Here is a 21339-nt window from a genome sequence, read left to right as displayed (position 1 = left end):
TGTCTAATGGTAGAGTGTGTGATTGAGAGCATCATGCCACTATAATAAACCTTTCTTATACTCGTCATTCAGAAAATCATCGCCCAGTCTAATCTTGCGTAAATTTCTTCTAAATTATCACAATCAGATTCTAAGCAAATGAGGCTGGGCCTGATTAACTCAAGCCTAAACACAATATTTATAATATTCAAGTGCCAACATGATGGATGGAGATCCTTAGAAACAAAAAACATTGCATGTAGCACCTTTGCAACATACTTCAGATTCTAGGATAATCAGATGCTAGAATCCTCTAATAAGATAAGGATCAGATGAGACACTGTACAGCATAATGGATGAAGATCCCATGAAAAGGTAAAACACTTAACGCAGCACATCTGTGATGTCCCTATTACGTCCCAACTTTTGGCTCAATTTGAAAATGTTCATATAGCTGTTGAAGTTTCATGTGAAGTCAGTTGATAGGTAAAATTAATGATGATCATGTGAAATGGTAAGATGATTAATCGTTATGATTTCATATGAAGATGACATGTTAGTTAACTGTTATGATGATATTTTAATGTTATCTTAGAAAGTTGGTTATTAATCGTAAATTCATGGAAAGCGAAATGGTGATTAGCCGTTATGATGGTTTATGAATAATAATTGTTATGGTAATTATAGAGAATTTCTTCCCTGCAAGAGCATGTCGAAGGGGGGAAGCATTGCCAGAAGGAGTTGGGCATAGGGGAGAACCCCACCTACCATTGAGCAAATAGGTGGGAGTCCTAAACCACCATGACCAAGGATGAAATGGCTAGAACGAAGGATGACCATGAGCTAGCCAGTTAAATTAAAAAACATTATAAAGAACTTAAATAAGAATATTACCTTCGTTATGTATTGATCTATGTGTACTTTGAAAACTATCATGCCTTAATATAGTAATATCACATCTATACACATATGTATCTATATATGTATACAAAATTCATCATCAACATATACATACACATGTGTGTGTGTGTGTGTGTATATACCTACCTACATATCATAATTACTCAGGCAAGCGTGAAGGTATAGGTATGGTACTAATATACCAAGACATGAGTTACGTGTATTTTTGCTACCTTTATTTTTATATCTTCTCGGCTCGGACTTGAGTCTTTTATTTGAATATTTGAGCAATCGCATTGTGCCACCTTTGGGTCATCGAGTTATATAATTGTTCGATTTTTTTTTTAATTTTTAATTCTTGGCAATGTTTCTTGTCACTGTAATCTTGTTGCGAACTCCTGCGGGAGGTCTCTTTTCTTGACCGATGATTATCTCCATATATATACTTTCAGATCATGCTACGAGAGCTCTCTCCTTTTGTTTTCCCTCTTAGAAGATAATTCTCTTTTCTCTCTGCAATTCGAATCCAAGTATTATTGCCTTCCTCATTTATCATTTTCACACAAGCACTGTGTGAAATCGCGCTCTTCCAAGCAGCTAGAATATATATATACATGCAGAGCCATAGATAGCAGGCGACTAAGTTTGTGTTATTCATCGATTTGTTGAGATTATGGTGCCAACATTTCAACACACCTACAGTATACACCACAGATTGCCACCTAAATCAAGTTATGCTTAAATGTTCCATCATAATCCTATGGGTCTTCCTTTCTATTATACTGGTAGTACTATTTGGCTGTGATACTATTATCTAGTTGCAAGCAATAAAGCCATGTGATGTTTTTGATAAGGAAAACAGGTTTTGAAGGGCCCCTAAAACCCTATACATAGCAGGAAAGATATTCAATAAAAGCTTAGATCAACAAAAAGACAGTGAACAAAAAGTCCAACAAAAAGGGCCATCAACAGAAGGACAGCCAGAAACAACTAAACAAAAACTAACAAAGCAAAGAGAACATCAATCCATATTCATAAGGAGATTTGCAGCCTCCTTCTCCAGCATGTCCATCTTCCCAGCAGCCTCTTTGATCTTTGTGAGCTCGTTGTTGTACTCTAAGGCTTTCTTCTTCTTATTGGCTCTTGTCCTTTTCCCCGAGCCTTCAGTCTTTGCCCCAGCACCACCTTCTTATACATAGCAGGAAAGATATTCAATAAAAGCCTAGATCAACAAAAAGACAGTGAACAAAAAGTCCAACAAAAAGGCCATCAATAGAAGGACAGCCAGAAACAACTAAGCAAAAACTAATAGAACAAAGAGAACATCAATCCATATTCATAAGGAGATTCGCAACCTCCTTCTCCAGCATGTCCATCTTCCCAGCAGCCTCTTTGATCTTTGTGAGCTCGTTGTTGTACTCTAAGGCTTTCTTCTTGTTAATGGCTCTTGTCCTTTTCCCTGAGCCTTCAATCTTTGCCCCAGCACCACCTTCCTCTGCAATTATCATTGTTTTTTCCATTCCAGTACCTTCCATCCTATTGATAAGAGCCTTGAGGTTTTCGTTGGATGCCTTCAGGATTTGGTAGCTCTGATTAGCTATTTCCCTCAGAGTAGATTGTGTAGCTTCAACTTTATTGATAAGGTCCAACACCTTAGCTTCCAGTCCATAGAAGGCAGCAAGGTTCACATACTGGTTGGTATCAGCACTCTCCCCCTCCCTTGTTACCTTTTTTCCTTCCAACAGACTCATTCTATCATTCAACCCAACAATCTAGTAGGAAAGCCATTTTATGGACCTAAAATTGTCCATCATGTTGTTCTTAGCATTGTTGAGAACATTAATGTTGTCTTCTTTACTAAAGTCACTCATGATTATCATTGCAGGGTCAATGAGCTTTTGAAGATCAACTTTCCCTTTTAGATCCTCATGAATTTGCAAGTTGATTTTTTTCTCTTGCTATCCCAAGCTGAATGCTCTCCATGTTCATGTTATTCCAAGTAGTCACCCTCCCTTGAGCAGAGGCAGTGATAGAATTTGTTTGGTCTTTCATAATATCATCCATGGAATTGATAGGGTTTTTCATTCCCCTGCTAGTCTTCCAGGCCCGTTTCGTTGATTGGGCTATGCTCCCTACCCTTCGTTGTTCCAAATACCTACTCTTGAATGGGTCGCTTCTCCTTTTGTTTAGGGGTCTTTCTTTTATCAATCTCTTCCTCCACTTCCGTATCCATCTCTTCTCCTTCCTCGTCCTCGTCCTCATCCTCAAAGGAGTACTCCCTCCTTTTTTTCTTCAAGGGTTGCTTGGGCTTGCCTCTTTTCCTCTATCTTTTTGTTGAGCTCATCTTTCCTGCAATGTCCAACTCCTCCATATCTGCGTCCATGTCCTCATCACTAGCACTGAGCTCATCGTCAGATTCACCAAGGTAAGTGAAATGTTTGCCCGGTGAAACTTTGATAGTCCCTTTTTGCAGCTAGGCTCTGGGAGCTTTCCCCTTGGATATTTTCTTCTTGCTCTTAATTGGTTCAGAGTCCTCATCAGATTCGTGACCTTCACTATCCTCCTCCTCCGAGGAGCCTTCATATTCTTCACTCATCCCCTTCGCCCTCAGCATTCTTGGTCTCTATGAACTTCCCCACAGTGTTGGTTTTGATATCCCCATAGATAAGGAGCATGAGGCCATCGAGAAGTGGGAGGTTGGTGATTCTATGATCTTTTACCCCATTGATGCTATTGTTTGGCGAGGAGTAAAGGTTGAAAGGAATAGAGATCTTCACATTATGCCTAAAGTGATTTAAAAGGACAAAATGATACGAATAAACCCTAGAAAATTTGCCATCAAGGGTGATGTAGGAAACAATAGCCCTAAGGATAAACCTCCAGAATTTCTTCAAACAATTGGGCTAAAAGTAAGTAATACCTTTTTTCTTGACCAATTTAGTCCTCTCCTTGGACGTCTTCGAGAAGGTGTCAATAGCAGAGTCAAAGATCTTCCTATCTTTATAAAACTTCTTCCCTACTATTGGAATGCCAGTGATCTTGGAAATATACTCCTCCGTGATAGAGACCTTTCTTCCATTCACCGCCAAGTAGCCCTCATTCCAATTCTGCAAAAACAATTGGGTGACTTGGCAGTGGCCCCCATGCAACCTCTCCAAAAAGGTCTAAATGCCCCCTTTGCCCAGCACATCCCAAATATGAGCTCTCTTCCTCCATTTGTCATAGCTTGCTAGCTCCCATCGCCTCTTTAACCCCCCATTCTCTTTGAAAAAATTGCAAAGCTAACTGAAATGCTTAGAGTGGAGGGAGAAACAATGAATAAGACCAGAAAGACCCAGAATTCGTGTGAAATAATACCAAAGTGATTGTGAGTAACACCACCAGTTCTCCCACACCTCATGATCAAAAACAAATCTTGCTTAACGTACATGACTATCTTTAATGATCTTCAGCGCCTACCATCGCATCATAATTGATCCTTGAAATGACAAGTTCGGGCAATTATTCATTCCATTTTTGCAAACTATGACACGTCAAAGCTACGTTGGCCAGCATCAAAAGCCACATTGGCTTTCCGATAGGTGTGGCTTATAAAATAGTCCTCAATGGTATTAAGGATAGAGATATTTTCCTTAATAATATTGTTTATGGTCCAAGAGGGGGTGGATAGGCCTTTAAGGCAATTGACAATGTTGAGTGAGTCTCCCTCTAGCCAAAGCTTGGAAACACCCCTCTCTGTGGCCAACTTAGTGGTTTGAAAGGCTGTCATGGCTTCAGCAACATGGTTAGTCTGAACACCCAAAGGGAGTGCCACTCCTGCCAAGCCATGACCTAAATTATCTCTGATCACTCCCCCACACCCAACTAGCTCAGGATTGCCCTTAGCTGCCCCATGAAGTCGTGTAATGTTGTTACAAGTTTTATTCTGTTAAAAAAAAATTCAGTATAGTTGTTCCAAAGAATCGAAGCAAGGGTCATCGTACATAGACATGATCAATAAGTCTCTAAGATGGTGTACTTGATTTATGAAATTAAATTAGAAACTTTAGTCATATTTCCTAATGATCCCATAGCCTTTAGTTATATTTCCTAATGATGCCATAGGCTGGAATGGCATTATTTTATGGCAAAGGAGTAAGGATTCATGAAATCCTGCATAGAAAGAAATAAACAAAAGAATTATTAGCATTAATACTTAAGTACAAATGTAATTCAGCTCATGATAATCTCTTGTAAGGATTCTTGTTGTCAAGTCGAGCCAATGGTTGTTACTCTGGCACTAGGTTGCTCAATGATGGGTCAGACGTGTCCCAGGCCCAACTCCAAGGTAGGGAGGACCTTTCTCGATTGAGATTGTGTGGGGGTATTCAAGGGTCCGCAATTGGGAGGTTAAGCCCTTGACAATGTTTCTCCTCTCCACCAGATGCCAAGACATGCACCAGACAGAGATAAGTTATCTATTCAAATATTTACTGGTAACAGGTATTTTACTTTAATGAATTTGAAATTTTCAAGTTGAAGATAGGTTAGATTGATTGAAATCGTTTAATCAATTATTCCCTTCAATGCTCAGGAATAAGTTCCTCTTTAATGTATTCAGAAAACAATTAAATTCGTTGATTTTCTAATTGAACATGAAATGTATCTGTATGCATGAGATAGGCTTACCTGATGGTTGTTATATTTGTCTTTCATTAATGTGAATATTGATTATGAACGAATCTTTTAACTATATGTTATTGCCATAGTTGGCGATAGTAAAGAAAAGGGATGATACAGTTCTAGTTGATGCCCTAAAGGGTATTGGTCATTACGATACAGTGGTATATGTGGACTAACTTGGGTTTTGCAAATGCTGCCCTAGACGGATTTTGGGTTCAGAATTTAGGGTATAGATAACTTAAATCCTCTATTTATATTTATCGATGATGTCTTCAATTGTTAGTGATGATATTTTAGTTAAACTGATTTTAACCATTAATCTCTTTCGCATGAACATAACTGTTATAACTGCCTTCTCATGAATCTGAAGTAGTATCTGTATTTCAATGTTATGCTAGTTGTTAGCTAAGGCCCAGCAAAAGGGGATGTTACAGTTCTCTTCTAGAAGTGTGTCCTAGCTTATACCCTACACACAATTGTGCTTATCTCTAACTAGGAGTTAGGGATATATCTTACCAAGTAAAATATTGTGTCCATTGTGCTTTGAATAAAGTCTTGCAATCATCAAATAAAGGACAAGTGAACATATACACATATACATAAACTAATTATATCATTAGTGAGATAGCAACTACATTAAGCTTTACAAATAAATAACAAGTAAAATATTATGTCCATTGTGCTTTGAATAGAGTCTTGAAATCATCAAATAAAGGACAAGTGGACATATACACATATACATAAACTAATTACATCATTAGTAGGATAGCAACTGCATTAGGGCCCGTTTGGTTGCTGGAATACAACCTAAATAGGAATAGGAAATTAGAATATGATTTGTATTCTTTGTTTAGTGCATGGAATAGGAATAGGGAATAGGAATACGTATTCTCATTTTAGCCCCAAAATGAGCTTTTGTCCATTTCAAAAAATACCCGTAATTGGAATTGCTATTCTTGCATTCATTTTAACTTTTTCAAATTTGATTAAATTTTCAAATCCGCTTTGACCTGAGGTGAGCGCTGGAACTTTGTTTTGAATATTTCCAAATATTTTAGCGATTTTCCAATGCCGCCGATTGCATTTTCAGAAATATTTTCAAATGGCGCCGATTGCAAGTTAACCCTATTCCAATTTAAGCTTGCATAACCAAACAAGGGATAAACAAGATTGGATTGCATTTTTCCATTCCTATTCTTCATTCTCCATTCTCATTCAAATTTTCTATTCTAATTCTCAATTCCTACGCTTGCAACCAAACGGGCCCTTAAGCTTTACAAATAAATAAGAAAGAAAGATATACTATCCTAACCTAGAGATTAGGTGACAATATAATCATAATGCATATTTAGGATTATGGAAGGAACATTCCTATAGTACTTGACTCTCATGTAACTTAACCACAATGAGGAATTAGATGAGAAAGATAAAATGAGATGCCCTCATTGTCTCTGTCTAGGCCAAAGGGTGGAAACTTTGTCTCCATTAGTCCCATGCTTTGTGGGGTTGGCAAACCTAGTGGGATCTTTTTGCATTGTTCCCTTGGACCACTCTACCTTACTCATCTCATATGGTTAAGGATCCTTTCCTTATCTATCACAATAATTCACCCATATGAGTTGGTGAAAGGAATACAATAGGGTGTCCTTAACTCAGCCCTATACCCAAGAGAGAAGTCTGTTGTCCACCTTGGCCTCATGCTTCATGAGGTGGTGTACCTAGTGGGGCCTCACTGTTCCTCCACTTTATTGCAATTACCTTCTATCCAATATTATTAATTATTGTAGATAGGTGATTATAATTATATTGACAAAATACATCACATAAATATATATTGCAAATAAAGTATATAGATGTAATATACCCTTTTTGGCACATTAGGAATTCTGAAGCCAAATTCATAAAATATTAATTTTGGCTTAAAGCAGCTTAATGCAAATTTATAAAATGGGTCAAATTAATATTATAAAGTGGGCTAAAGGTGAAAAGGAAAAAGACGAAAGGGCAGGAGAAGGAAACTGAAGAGTCACTGTTTTGAGCATAAAAGAAGGCTGAGGAACTCATTTTCAGCATGCTTGGATATTGATTTGCTTTGAGATTTCTCTTGAAGACATTAAGGAAGCTTCAACTTATATTCAGGATACAAGTACGCAAACCCTCAGGTTTTTCTTTGATGGATTGGACATAGCCCTCATTCATCTTTGTGGGTAAATTCACAACGGAGTTCACAGTTGCATTTCAGGTTCATTTCTGATTATCCAATCTAATTGTTATCATTGTTTATATGATTGGATTGTTATAATATTGCTAGTTTATAATGCAATAATGAGTTGCTAAAATATTAGTTGGTTATTTACTGATTGATGAAGCTGGTTATTTACTGATTGATGAAGCTGGCTATTTACTGGTTATTATTGTATAAATTCTTGATTATGATTTTAAAAATATTTGGGGAAAAATTGAAGAGAACATCCGGGTGGGATATTTCAGTGGTATCAAAGTTGGTTTTCCTGTGAACCTATGAGGTTTATCAGAGATAAAATGAAAAGGTTTTCAGACTGATTATTATGAGATTCTAAGAATCCCCAAAACAAATGGGCCAAATTATGCAGTCTCAATTTGAAAGGGTTAAAAATTCCAAAATTTAGTCAGAAATAGAATATAACATTTGCTCATGTTTCTTTGACAACAAATTGTGGTTAGCACTAATTTGACTATATTGTCAAGCATCTCTCCTGTGATCCACATAATCATCTACTAATTGAAACAAATTTGCAACTCAATAAATTCAAAACAATCTCCAGCCAACTGTTTGATTAAATGCATCAAAGCACAAAGCAAAAGTTTGGTACAAATAAGAAATCTTACAGTGATGAATTGGAAACATTGGAAAAGATGAAAAGCAGCCTCTTCTCGAAAGAATTTGATAATACATTCAATGGTGCTCAGTTTCGAGCCTTGCAGAAAGAAAGGGAAGTGAGCAATTGGTTGTATGTGATCGGCTTACAATTGGAGTCCATGAAGTCCTTAGATGGTGCTCTTTCCAAACTGGAAGAACTGGATTCACATATATCAAAAATTGAACAATCCGATTGTAGACTACTTAATTGGGTTTTACAGCCTTCAATGATTGTTTTAGTGCAGTCCAGAATGTTGGAGGATCCAAATAATTGTATGAGACTTACAATTGTCTCTTGCTCAAGTGAGATTATTAGGATAACAGCTCATGTTGCACCTTATGCTGATAACACTTGGAGAAGATCCTACAATTAATAGTGGACAACTTGTGTGGATTACAAGATGACAAAGGCCCTACTACCTTTGGTAAGAAAGCTAAAATTCTGGATATTATGGCAAAGGCTAGATATTTTATCATCATGTTGGACCTTCATTGTGAACGAATGATACTTCGGATGTCTCATAGTTTCTTAAGTGGATATAAGAAGCATCATCTAGACAATGTGAAGGTCCACATTAAAAATATCATGTCATTAATCCTTGATGAAAACGATGACATATGCAAGCAATTAAAATCAGATTTGTTGGATATGTGGAGAAGGGAAAACATAATCTCGCCTATGACTTACGAGCTTGAGGAGGAACTAATTGAACATAAGTGGGACATGATCAAAGAGTTTACAGTTGAACCTGAGTTAATTTCAGCAGGCATACAAGTTGAGGGATCTCCAAAAAAGAGCAAGAATCTAATGAGGAGAGAGCAGATACATTTCACATGTCACCATTCTTGAACACCTGATCATGTTTGTAGTAATGGGGCCACCAAATAAATACACACCAGCAGTGGGGATGATAAGAGTTTTACCCTTTTACCCTTACAGAGCAACACAACAAGTGGAGATGACATGAATTCAAGTATTGTCAAAGGTGTGGAACTTTCAAGACTCTACATTGGTGATTCAGAGATTGAAATTGACAAACATTCTATTACAGATAGTCATACTCAAAGTGAGGGTATGTTGGATGATTCTAAAGAGGTTCATCAAATAGGCAGTTTGAGACATATGATGAGTCATGTGTTTCTTACATTAGCAACTCACTTATACATGATTGTGATTCAAAGGACCAAACAGAGATAGCAGTCAAGGATGATGGTAATTTGGGTGACCAATCAGGAAAAGCTCTTCATAATGACAATGATGAGAAAGAATTGTTAAAGGAACATTTGAGAGTCGCTGAAAATATGACTGTTGCAACCTCAGTGAGGTATGATGACTCATAAGATTGTTGAGGATCTTCACATGAATGCACAAATAGAAAAGAGGCAAATGGGAATGGAAAGAGTTTCTTATGTTGCTCATTTACAGGGGGTTAAAGTAGCCAATCTTTGAAATCAGATTATTTATACCTACTTTCAGACAAATTATACCTTGAAGGTTGCTGAAAATTATGCTGGTCAATTAAGGAAAAAAGAGGATGAAGTTAATAGACTCAACAATGAGCTTAATGTTGCTTAGAAGGCATTGGATAATACATTGGTTGCTCTTCATGAAGCAGAAAATCAGATTGTTGTCACCAAACAATCTAGGGAACCGGACGATAAAGGAAGGCATGAGTTTTTCCAAGAAGTGATTAAGGAACTTGACAGCATTCGGCAAACTTATGACTTGGATAGCTGCCCCAAGGGATCAAGTGACAAAATTTTGGATCATATTAAGCTAATAGACAATTCTTTGTTTGAGGTGAATGTTGATTGGACATTTGATAATTCATTTTTTGAACTGAAAACAAAAGATCTTTCTGATTTCCGTGATGAGGATGATTTTGACTGGAGGATGTGGGACCCAGTTGCAATTCCTGAGTTTGGTTCACAAGATTGGTGTGGTGACCCGACTTTCAAATTTCACACTGTTTCTCATTCTCCAATCAGCTTACACATGGTTTCAATATCTAACTTACGCATGAGTTGGATAGTCTCCTTGCTTCACCAGTTGAATAGACCTTGGTTGAGGATGGATGGGAGTAGTAATTTGATCATAGGGGATGGATTCTAAGTCCTTTCTTTACTCATGACAGTGACATTTTCAGTTTCTAAGTTCATGGTGTGAGTTTCTAACTTATGCATGAGTTCGACAGACTCCTTGCTTCACCAATTCAATAGATCTTGATTGAGGATGGATGGGAGTTGTAATTTGATCATAGAGGATAGATTCTAAGTCCTTTCTTTACTCATGACAGTGACGTTTTCAGTTTCTAAGTTACGCATGAGTTGGATAGACTCCTTGCTTCACCAATTGAATAGATCTTGGTTGAGGATGGATAAGAGTTATAATTTGATCATAAGGGATGGATTCTAAGTCCTTTCTTTACTCATGACAGCGACATACCCAGATGTATTTCAAACTGATGATGTAATGTATGGCCTCTTTGCACCTTTGGTATTAATTTCAGCTATAGAGCAGTTTGATTCCTTCATTTGTAATTCAGGATGGACAATTACAATGGAGATTAGTATGCATTTCCACGGGAGATCACTCACAGATGGAAAGTTGTCCTGTATTAATAGGTCCTCGAGACATTATTATCTTCCCATAGCTGATGGACATTATAGTATAATAGTGTGGGATACTGGTATTGGTATGATTGATGCTTTACTCCAGCAACGTATTGATGAGTGGCTACACAGTTTTGGGCTTGGATCAGTTTTAATCAGAGTAGTGCAGCAGATGGGTGTAGCAGTAATTTTTGGATTGGGCTATAAGCCTACTTGCAGATTTATATGGGCTCTTGATACTGATTGCTTGAGGACAAGCAATGTCAAGGAGGGAGGACTTGAAATGTTCCATTTTTGGGACATTAGCAATTCTGAAGCAAAATTCATAAAATATTAATTTTGGTTTAAGGAAGTTGAATGCAAATTTATAAAATGGGTCAAATTAATATTATAAAATGGGTTAAAGGTGACAAGAAGGGAAAAGAGGAAAGGACAAGAGAAGGAAACTGAAGAGTCACCGTGTTGAGCATAAAAGAAGGATGAGGAGCTCATTTTCAGCATGCTTGGATATTGATTTGGTTTGAGATTTCTCTTGGAAAAATTAAGGAAGCTTCAGCTTTTATTTAGGATCTAAGGACGCAAACTCTCCAGTTCCTTGGTGGATTGGACGTAGCCCTGATTCATCTTTGTGGGTGAATTCGTGATGGAGTTCATAGTTGCGTTTTAGGTTCATTTCTGATTATCCAATCTGACTGTTATCACTGTTTATACAATAACGAATTTCTAGAGTATTTGCTAGTTATTTATTGATTGATGTTGCTGGTTATTTACTGGTTATTATTGTATAAATTCTTGTTTATGATTCTAAAAATTATTTGAGGAAAAATTGGAGAGAATATCGAGGTAGGATATTACAACAGAGCCCAATCCCCATATAATATTAATATAGATCAGATTTAAGGTGCCAGTATGCAGTTATCTGTATTAATATAATGCAGTCATATTCAATGCATAAACAGTCTCAAATTTATGTCAGTTCAATGTGACATAATTATCTGCAATATTTATTTAATAATGCCATCATATATGAGACAGTGATATATGTATAACATCTACTAAAGGTACCTTTGGAATCTGACTGAGATTCAGAAATCGCTGATGACTGTCTATCCTTTCCTTCTTCCCATGTGACTCGATCCTCTGTCTCTTCCTTGTTGATGACAATCTGATTGTACTCTTATTTGACATATTTCTCTGCTGTGTTCATTTGTCTTTACTATAAGATTTCTTTTACTGGAGATCAATATTCTTGGAGTAAATTCTTTTATGTTGTTCCTTTCCTCTTGGGTTGTGAGAGACATGTCTCCTTCCACAGCATCCCTTCATTCTCCCAATTGCACTTCTTCTAAACTAAACTCTTCATTACCTTTGATTAATTTGCACCCTTTGGAAAACTGTCTATCCTTTCCTTCTTCCCATGTGACTCGATCCTCTATCTCTTCCTTGTTGATGACAATCTGATTGTACTCTTATTTGACATTTTTCTCTGCTGTGTTCATTTGTCTTTAATATAAGATTTCTTTTACTGGAGAACAATATTCTTGGAGTAAATTCTTTTATGTTGTTCCTTTCCTCTTGGGTTGGAAGAGACATGTCTCCTTGCACAGCATCCCTTCATTCTCCCAACTGCACTTCTTCTAAACTAAACTCTTCATTACCTTTGATTAATTTGCACCCTTTGGAAAATATGCATAAACACACCATTTTGCTTAATGAGGTCTCTTCCCACAGCATCCCTTCGTTCTCCTAATTGCATCTCTTCTAAACTGAACTCTTCATTACCTTGAATTAATTTGCACCCTTTGGAAAATAACTATTAACACACCATTTTGGTAAATTTATATTGACATAATATGCTTTTACATCATATAAATATAAATATATATTGCAAATAAAGTACACAGAGCCTGATCCTCCTATGTATGCAGTTATTTGTATTAATATAATGCAGTCATAATGCACAAACAGTCCCACATTTATGTCAGTTCAATGTGATGCTATTATCTGCATATTTATTTAATAAATTGCAGTCATATATGAGGCAGTGATATCATGTATAACATTACTGAAGGTAACTTTAAAAGCTGACTGAGATTCAGCAATCACTGACGATTGTCTATCCTTCCCTTCTTCCTGTCTGACTTGATCCTCTATCTCCTTGCTGATGACGTTCTGATTGTATTCTTATTTGATATATTTCTCTGCTGTGTTCAATTGTCTTTACTGTAAGATTTCTTATTCTGGATGATTGATGATTCTAGGAATTGATTATTTTATGTATTTAAAGCTTTCCTCTTGGGTCAATGTGATGTTATTATCTGCATATTTATTTAATAAATTGCAGTCATATATGAGGCAGTGATATCATGTATAACATTACTGAAGGTAACTTTAAAAGCTGACTGAGATTCAGCAATCACTGACGATTGTCTATCCTTCCCTTCTTCCTGTCTGACTTGATCCTCTATCTCCTTGCTGATGACGATCTGATTGTATTCTTATTTGATATATTTCTCTGCTGTGTTCAATTGTCTTTACTATAAGATTTCTTATTCTGGATGATTGATGATTCTAGGAATTGATTATTTTATGTATTTAAAGCTTTCCTCTTGGGTCAGGAGAGACATGTCTCTTTCAACAGCAGTCCCTTCATTCTCCTAATTGCAACTCTTCTAAACTAAACACTTCATCACCTTTCATTAATTTGCACCCTTCGGAAAATAACCACGAACACACCATTTTGCTAAATGAAGGTCAACTCCCAGCAATATCCAAAAATAATTTCAATTAACTAAGTTGGTATATTGTCTTTCATTTGGGCCAGCCTCTTGCACATATTTATTCACCTACACTTATTTGCATAAGGCTGTGATGGCCTATAAATTAAATTTCCAATTTTAGTATCTCTTTAAATAGTAAAGTCAATCAATGTTGATTAATGTGGTAAATATATCGAGTAGTATATTAATTAAATTCACAATTATATAAACAGCATATTGGTTGATATTAAGACAAATTTCCAAAATGAGGTTAATTCTTAGCCTTTATGAGGGGGATATGATAGACCACCCTTCCCGAAATTGCTTGTTCTCAAAAAATTTCAAGTTTGGATGATCAAATATTTCGGGTCCTTCCCAAGTTGCATCCTCCATTGGCAGGTCTTCCATTTGACTAGGTATTCTGATTTTCCAATAATCTTGTTTCTTAATGTTTTCTCTTGTATGTTAAAGATAGTTTCTGGTTCTAGGATCAATTTGCCTACATCATCCAATGGTAATGATTCAGGGAATGGAATGACATGTTGCGCTAGCACCTTTTGAGGCGTGCTACTATCATGTCCCCACTCTAGCTCAGTCTAACAGAGACATGTGAGTCAGCTTATTATGGGGTCTTGTAGGCTGACAGGGTTGGATAGAGACCCAGTATGGTTATTCAGTGTTGGGGACTGGGTTTTCTGGTGGGTATTGATCAGTTGGGTGACGTTCCTTGTTTTTAGGAGGCAGTTCCTACATTTATGGGGTTCATTCCTACTTTTTAGGAGGTATGATCATACCCAGGGCTGGGTTTCCATGAGATGACCCTTTGGGTTCAGTTTCAGAGGGATAGGGCTTGTTTCCTAAATTTTAGGAGCATCCCTAGATTTTAGGGATGAGACTACCAGTGGATCCTTGATTTCCGACTTCAGTCACAGACAGGTGACAGGATGATTTTATGGTTTGTGATGTCAGTTGGGCAGTTTGTGGTTATTTGGGTTATATTTTTAATATTTCCTAAGTTAGCATTTAATATTTAAATAAGGCTAAGTTAATAGCCATTTTGGAGTAATAAGGGAATTTTGGCCTCATCTGGATGCGTATCCCATGTTATGATAGCTCGTTGGAAAGGTCTTGAAATTCTCTAAATCTTCCTCTTTGGTCTCAGGGCAATTCGGTGAACGGATTTATTACTATGGTGGAAAAGGTCATTTTCTAGTGACATGGTCACTTTAAAATAAGATTTAATTAATTTTTTTATAGCCAACGCCAATTGGGGGTCACTTTAGGGTTCGAATTGCTTTGCAAGGGGTTATAAGGAGATGGGAGCCATTTCTCATGATTATGCATATTTTTCAAACACTTCTTTTCAGATTTGCTCTGCTTGAGCGATTTGCATTTGGGATGCAAACCCCATGGTTATTGCTGGCTGGGACGTAACCCTCAGCAGCATTGGGTATTGGTTTGTCAGTAGTTTCAACAGTATTCAGGAGGAAAGTAGACGCCACTTCAGCTTGGGCCTACAGTTTGTTTTGTTGGGCATGTTCTTTGGCGTATGAGAGGTGAATTCTAGCAGCCGTACACTGCCATTTCTTGCAGCCATACTTGCAGCCGTACTCTGTCATTTGCAGCACTTGGATACATAGAATAATCGGTTACTCAGCAGCAGATTCTTGCATCTTATCAGCCTATTTTCATCAGCCAGTTGTGGCATCATTGTTAGAGGAAATGTACTGGATCTTTTATTTGGCTCTATAATTCAAAGATCTGCCTGGTACGATTTGTATCAACTCTGACTTTACTGCATATTGTTATTTATTTTCAGACTCTTTTCTTGCCATTTGCTACTTCTCATTTCTATGTGGAATAATCATCAAAAACACAAAAACAAACAAAATCTTCTGCATTTCCGTCTAGTTCTACAAGAAAACATTAATAAACAGGAAAAAATAAAATAAATCTACAGCAGATTTGCAGCAGAGATCCATCAGGGATCTTTCAGCTACAGGAAACACATTATGAATCCTGCTATTGCTGGGGAGCTACTTCTCTTATTTTCCTCAATACTTTGTATGACAATTGCCAACTTCGTAGTTAAGCGCGCTCCAGCAGGAGTAGTACTAGGATAGGTGACCTCTCGGGAAGTCCCAATGCTTCACTCTGTGAGCATCACCTAGATGCAATGAGTTCTATTCCAATCATTCTCATGAGACAGAGGTTCGTTGGAACCACTACTCATGAAACATGGTTCAATGAGTTTGACTCAAAAAACTACACAGTTGAATACTAGTAGCAATATCACAATTTGACTTGTGGAAAATATCTCCTACTTATAATAGGACATGCAATCATATTTTGGAAGAGCCATATATAGATAGTCGATCCATAAAGACAACTCTACTGGAGCATTAGTAATATTATAAGCACTTGATCATGGAATAGTTCTAAAGAATAGAATGTGTAGGGCTAGGTACGAAAGTTCCATGTGAAATATATATATTATATGTATATTGAGATTGGCAATAAAAATAGGGATGTGTAGGTAAAATACAGGGGCAAATTCAATTCTTTAAGAGAAAGGAATAATTGTTCTTTGACATCAAGACCTAGGGGAATACATACAGAAGGACACAATATATTAATTGAAAAGTAACACGCTTGTTTATTGAATTACCTAAGGAATGAGAACAAGAACTGCAAAGATTTTGCAGCTCAAGATCAAGGAAAAAGACTACAAATATGGCATAGAAGACACCAAGCACAAAATCTTGGAAAATCTTGGAAGACCTAAACACATTATCACAAGAATTAACATTTGAAAAAGCACTTCACTGATTTAATTAATTCTGTAAAGAAAGTGAATAGTTTTGATGTCATAAAACAAGAATGAGGTACTCAGTTCTGAGGAAAACAACTGTGCCAACAAAAGATCAAAAAGAGAAGTACTCCTCCAACCAAGAAAATGATAAATAAAAGTGGCATAACAAAACTGAAATGGTAGAGCAATGACAAGTAACACAACTCGTTATTAATTTTGTCAACAAGAACAATGGTAATCTAAGCCTTATATGACACATTAAATCAAAACTATTCCATAGAAAACATTTAAGTATGAAAAGCCTTACCAAACAGGATTAGCAAATGTGTGGAGCTGCACATAATTGGGAAATGTAAATTCTACTCCTTTATAGCAGAAGAATGACAATCTAGAGTGCCATGTTCTGAATCGAGATGCATAAAACTTAAAAGGTGTTGATCGGGAACCTATTTTTGTGAGATCAAGATGTTAAATTCCACCAAAGTTACCACAGCTAGGAGAAAAGCCTAATGGCCTCAGTAGCATAAGCAAAGGGAGCAAAAGGTGGTAGCAATACCATCTAGCCACTAATGGTAAAGCTAATGACGAGAAGCAAAATGAGGTGGCAGCATCTGCATGCTCACTTGAGGTGCAGAGTCTGTAGAGTTGGAACTTGCATTCACTTCAGGTGCACAGTCTGTAAAGTTGGAAATTGCATATCAATTTATAATCTACTAACTGCACTCATTTTAATGTCATCTTTCACTGCCTTATTCAAATCCAAATGCCAATTTCGAGCTTTCCTTTGTGTTTTTTATTTTTAATTATATTATTTTCCTAATGTTTCAGCTTGTTTCTGATGTTTTTAGCTTATGCTGAACTCTAAAGTAAACATCCCTAGCATAATTATAAATGTAAGACAATCAAAAAGGTGACATAATTAATTGTTGCTATTGTTTTATAATGGATTCTCAAGAAGAAAAAGAAGAAGAAGTACTTGAGGGGCATAGTGGGCTCTCATTATGGCCTACATATCTGCAAACTCAACACTACCTCACCCACCACTTCTGATTCCTCTAGTAGAGTACTTAATGCATCACCATCACAAACACAACCTATAGGTAGTTATGTTTGGAAAATTTCTGCAAATTCTAATGATCAGATCTGTGGTAATACCTTTAATATGCTTGCTGTTCTGATCTTCTTTTATCTTTGATCTTGAACTTGCATAACAATATTTATTGTCCTTTCTGAAATATATTTATTACAGCAAGTATCGATTTGTGGCAGAGTTGTTTATAGGAGCAAACTTGGTATTCAATTGTGTGTCCTTTAACTACAACTACACCCACCTCATATACCGTAACCAAAGGGCATGTCCCTTAAAGGGGCATGACCCTATCTAGGTTGGCCCACAATACCTTCTATAAATCAGCGCCTAGAAGGAGATGTTTAATGTTTAAGAAACATAACTAATTTGTTGATGTTAATGCTTAACAAATGGTCATAACCAAGGATCACCGATTCATGCTTTAACCAAGAGTAAAGTATTAATAGCCTTTAGAATAGTGTACTATGAGAGAAGATGAATGTGCGATTTGCATAGTTAGACCAATCTGAGTATCAAAGTTAGAGTTTTAACACTCCCTCTTAACTTGATAATCATACTGAGAGATAACATATCTAGCATCATCAGTTAAGATGAATAAGCATAGACTGATACTCTACATCTATCTAAATCTTCTGAGCATGTGGTATCATTTAACACATGATACTACGTCATATTACCATCTTGTGATATGACTTAGGCTAGTGATAACAGTACTACATGGAATGCAACACACAGGATATTCTTCATTTATCCAAGTTGTGACTCATAGGTACTGGCATTCCTATATCACAACATGATTATGAGTTAAGATCTACCAGAACATAGGATAAACTCTGGAGAATAATAAAAATTTTCCTTTATCCAAATTGTGACTTATAGGCATAATGTTACATCCCAATTTTTGACCTAATTTAAAATGTTCATATAGCCGTTGAGGTTCACATGAAGTCAGTTGACAGTTAAATTTGTTATAATCCTGTGAAATGGTAAAATGGTTAGTCGTTATAATTTCATATGAACATAACATGCTAGTTGATTAGTTATCATGAATTCATGGAATTGAAAAAGGTGGTTAGTTGTTATGATTATTTATGATTAAATAACTGTTGTGAGGTTTTCACACCATTGCCCCAAAAACTTTGGGGACCCCCTTTTTTTTGGATTGCCTTGGCAAAATTTCTTGAAGTTGTCTAAAAATTGTCGATCTTAGAAAATTTTACTTCTTGGACGCCTTCGAGTCAAGAGGGCGGAGGTAAATTTTATTTTTTACCCGGTTTTAAGCTTGATTTTTTAGAACAACTAATTTTATCCTTAGGACAAACAAATTTCAAAAACAACATTTTTTTTTATGGTTAAAACAAATACTTGGTAGGATAAAATTGCAAATTTTTGGACTTAAACGGATTTTGGAAATTGGATGTAATCGTATAGACTTGAACATTTTCAAATGAAAATTTTAGATTTAATTGTTTTGGAAAATCTTGAATTTTTGGTGAAGAGGGAAATTTCGTGATAGTGAAATAAAAAATGGAAAATCGATTTTGGATGCTAGAAAATGATTTATTTTGGGTTAAAAATTAAAATTGCTTTGCAAAATTGGAAGTGGACTTAATTGCAAAATTTGCATTAAATTGTTTGAAATATTGCCTAGAAGATTTTTAAATGTCAAAAGAAATTGGTAAATTAAAATTGAAAATCGATTTTGGCTTGCTAGAGTTGATTTTAATGATATTTTAATTGCTAAAATACTTTTAAATGATAATGTTGGCATCTCCTAGGCTTTCCTAATTTTATTTTGCAATTTTGGGTCCTAATCGGCAATTAAATGTGCCAATTTCACTATAGGCTAATTAATTCTAGCTTGGCATTTAAGTTGGGGACATTTATTAGGGGGATTTCGAAATTTTAAAAGGAAGTGAAATTGAAATTAAAATCACATTTTTGGGCTAAGTGTTTGTAATTTGGAAATTTAATTTGGCCCCCTTTGTGTGTTAAATTCAATGTATTTTAAGGCCTAAGAGGTGTAAAATTCAAGGTAAAATATTGGGTCCACAATGAGGAAGGTTTAAAGCTATATTAGAGGCCTACATGACTTTTTTTTTAATTTTCAATTTTAGGGCTTATGGCAATTTCGGATTTGGCTAATTTAATCCCCCTTATTTAATTTCTATTTCCCTGCAATGCAGGTAGGCCCTATTCAAGGAGGCAAAAGTTTGGTATAAGAGAGGCTTTCCCCTCTTTCATTTTTCATTCCATCTTCCTTCTCCTCATGTATTGGGCAAAATTTGTGGAGAGGCAATTTCCAGCCTAGGCAGTTTTCTTCTTGGAGCAAATTTTCCTTGCTTGGAGGCATTTTTTTTTTCTTCTTCCATCTTGGATGAATTTCTGCCCTAGGTGGTTTTGAGGAAAATTTAGATTTTTCTTGCTTGGGTGAATTTTATGGAGGCTTGATTTTTGGGCGAATTTAGTGGAGGATTGATTTTTTTTTCTTAAAAAAGGGCTGTGATTTCATATCAGATCTGTTCATGGACAGCGAACTAGGGTTTTGAGGCATGTGTTAGGCGATAGAGAGGACAATTTTGGCACTTCTTCTTCAGAACTCCATTTTGGAGATTTTTGGGCAAGCATCTAAGGTTTTGGAACCTCCATTGTGGACTGTTCTGGGCAGCATTTGTTTCATTTCCAGATCTGATCCTTTGGCGTCAATTCTAGTCTTCATAAGGCAGTAAAATCCATCACATTTGAGCACCTTCATTTTGGGCAATTTGCATGTGCATGTTAGGGTTTTATTGCCGACAACTTCTAGAGCATTTTGGACAGAAATTGGATAGTGTTTTGGAGGTCTGATTTATATCATTTATAACAAATTTGAGGGCCTGATTTGACAAGTTTTATTGCAGCACTTCATGCCCTAGCTGGGTCATAACCAAACTCTAGCAATTTTCATTGACATCTTCTCCTATTGGCAACTTTTTTGAAGGATATTGAAGGCAGATTTGAGGACATTGTTTTGTGCCCTAGATCAAGTATTTCAATGACAATTTCTAGAATTTGATCAAGTCTGATTTGGACAACATAAGGGCAGATTTTCACACATTTTGGTGCCTTAGACAAGGAGTTTTAATAAGCATTTTCAGTATTTGCATAAGGTGGACAGAATTCCAAGGTCTTATTTCACTTGCCATAACTTCACATTCTCGCTTGGAGGGCTAAATTTTCACATGCATGGACAATTTCAAGAGCACCAAATTCTGATTTTTTCAGTTAGGGCATCAAGATTTGCAAGGGATTTGAAATTATTAAGTCTAATCCTAAATTCCAAAAGAAGACCCGGCCATCGGTAAAGGTGAGTTCAATTCATTTAGAGTTGAAAGAGGTCCTTAAACAGATTTTCGCTCTTTTGTTCTTGTCTAGACATTGTCTCCCTTGGTTCTTCTTGCATTCATCATCCACCACTTTATCATCCCATCATAGGTTGAAGTTTGGAGATTGATAAGTGTAGAATCCATGATAGGACATTTGAAGAGGCAGAAATAAGCTAAACCACCCTAGGTTGAAGTTGAGAAATATAAGTGTAGTCCATCCTAAGGCAAAGGCAAGGCAGAAATAAGTGTATAATCCATCG

The 21339-nt window shown here is 36.3% G+C and overlaps 1 protein-coding gene across 1 annotated transcript in view; it reads right to left on the bottom strand.

Annotated features, from left to right (window-relative positions):
* The window catches only part of LOC149572995 (putative receptor-like protein kinase At1g49730), a 94783-nt gene that overhangs the window by 24120 nt on the left and 49324 nt on the right, over positions 1 to 21339 (bottom strand). The window lies entirely within an intron of this gene.

This window comes from Cupressus sempervirens, chromosome 2 (genome assembly GCF_028749045.1).
Source record: "Cupressus sempervirens isolate cs-2001-9-10 chromosome 2, ASM2874904v1, whole genome shotgun sequence".
Classification (NCBI taxonomy): Eukaryota; Viridiplantae; Streptophyta; class Pinopsida; order Cupressales; family Cupressaceae; genus Cupressus; species Cupressus sempervirens.
Note: the sequence above shows the minus strand (reverse complement) of the source record. Positions and strands in the feature narration are given on the sequence as shown.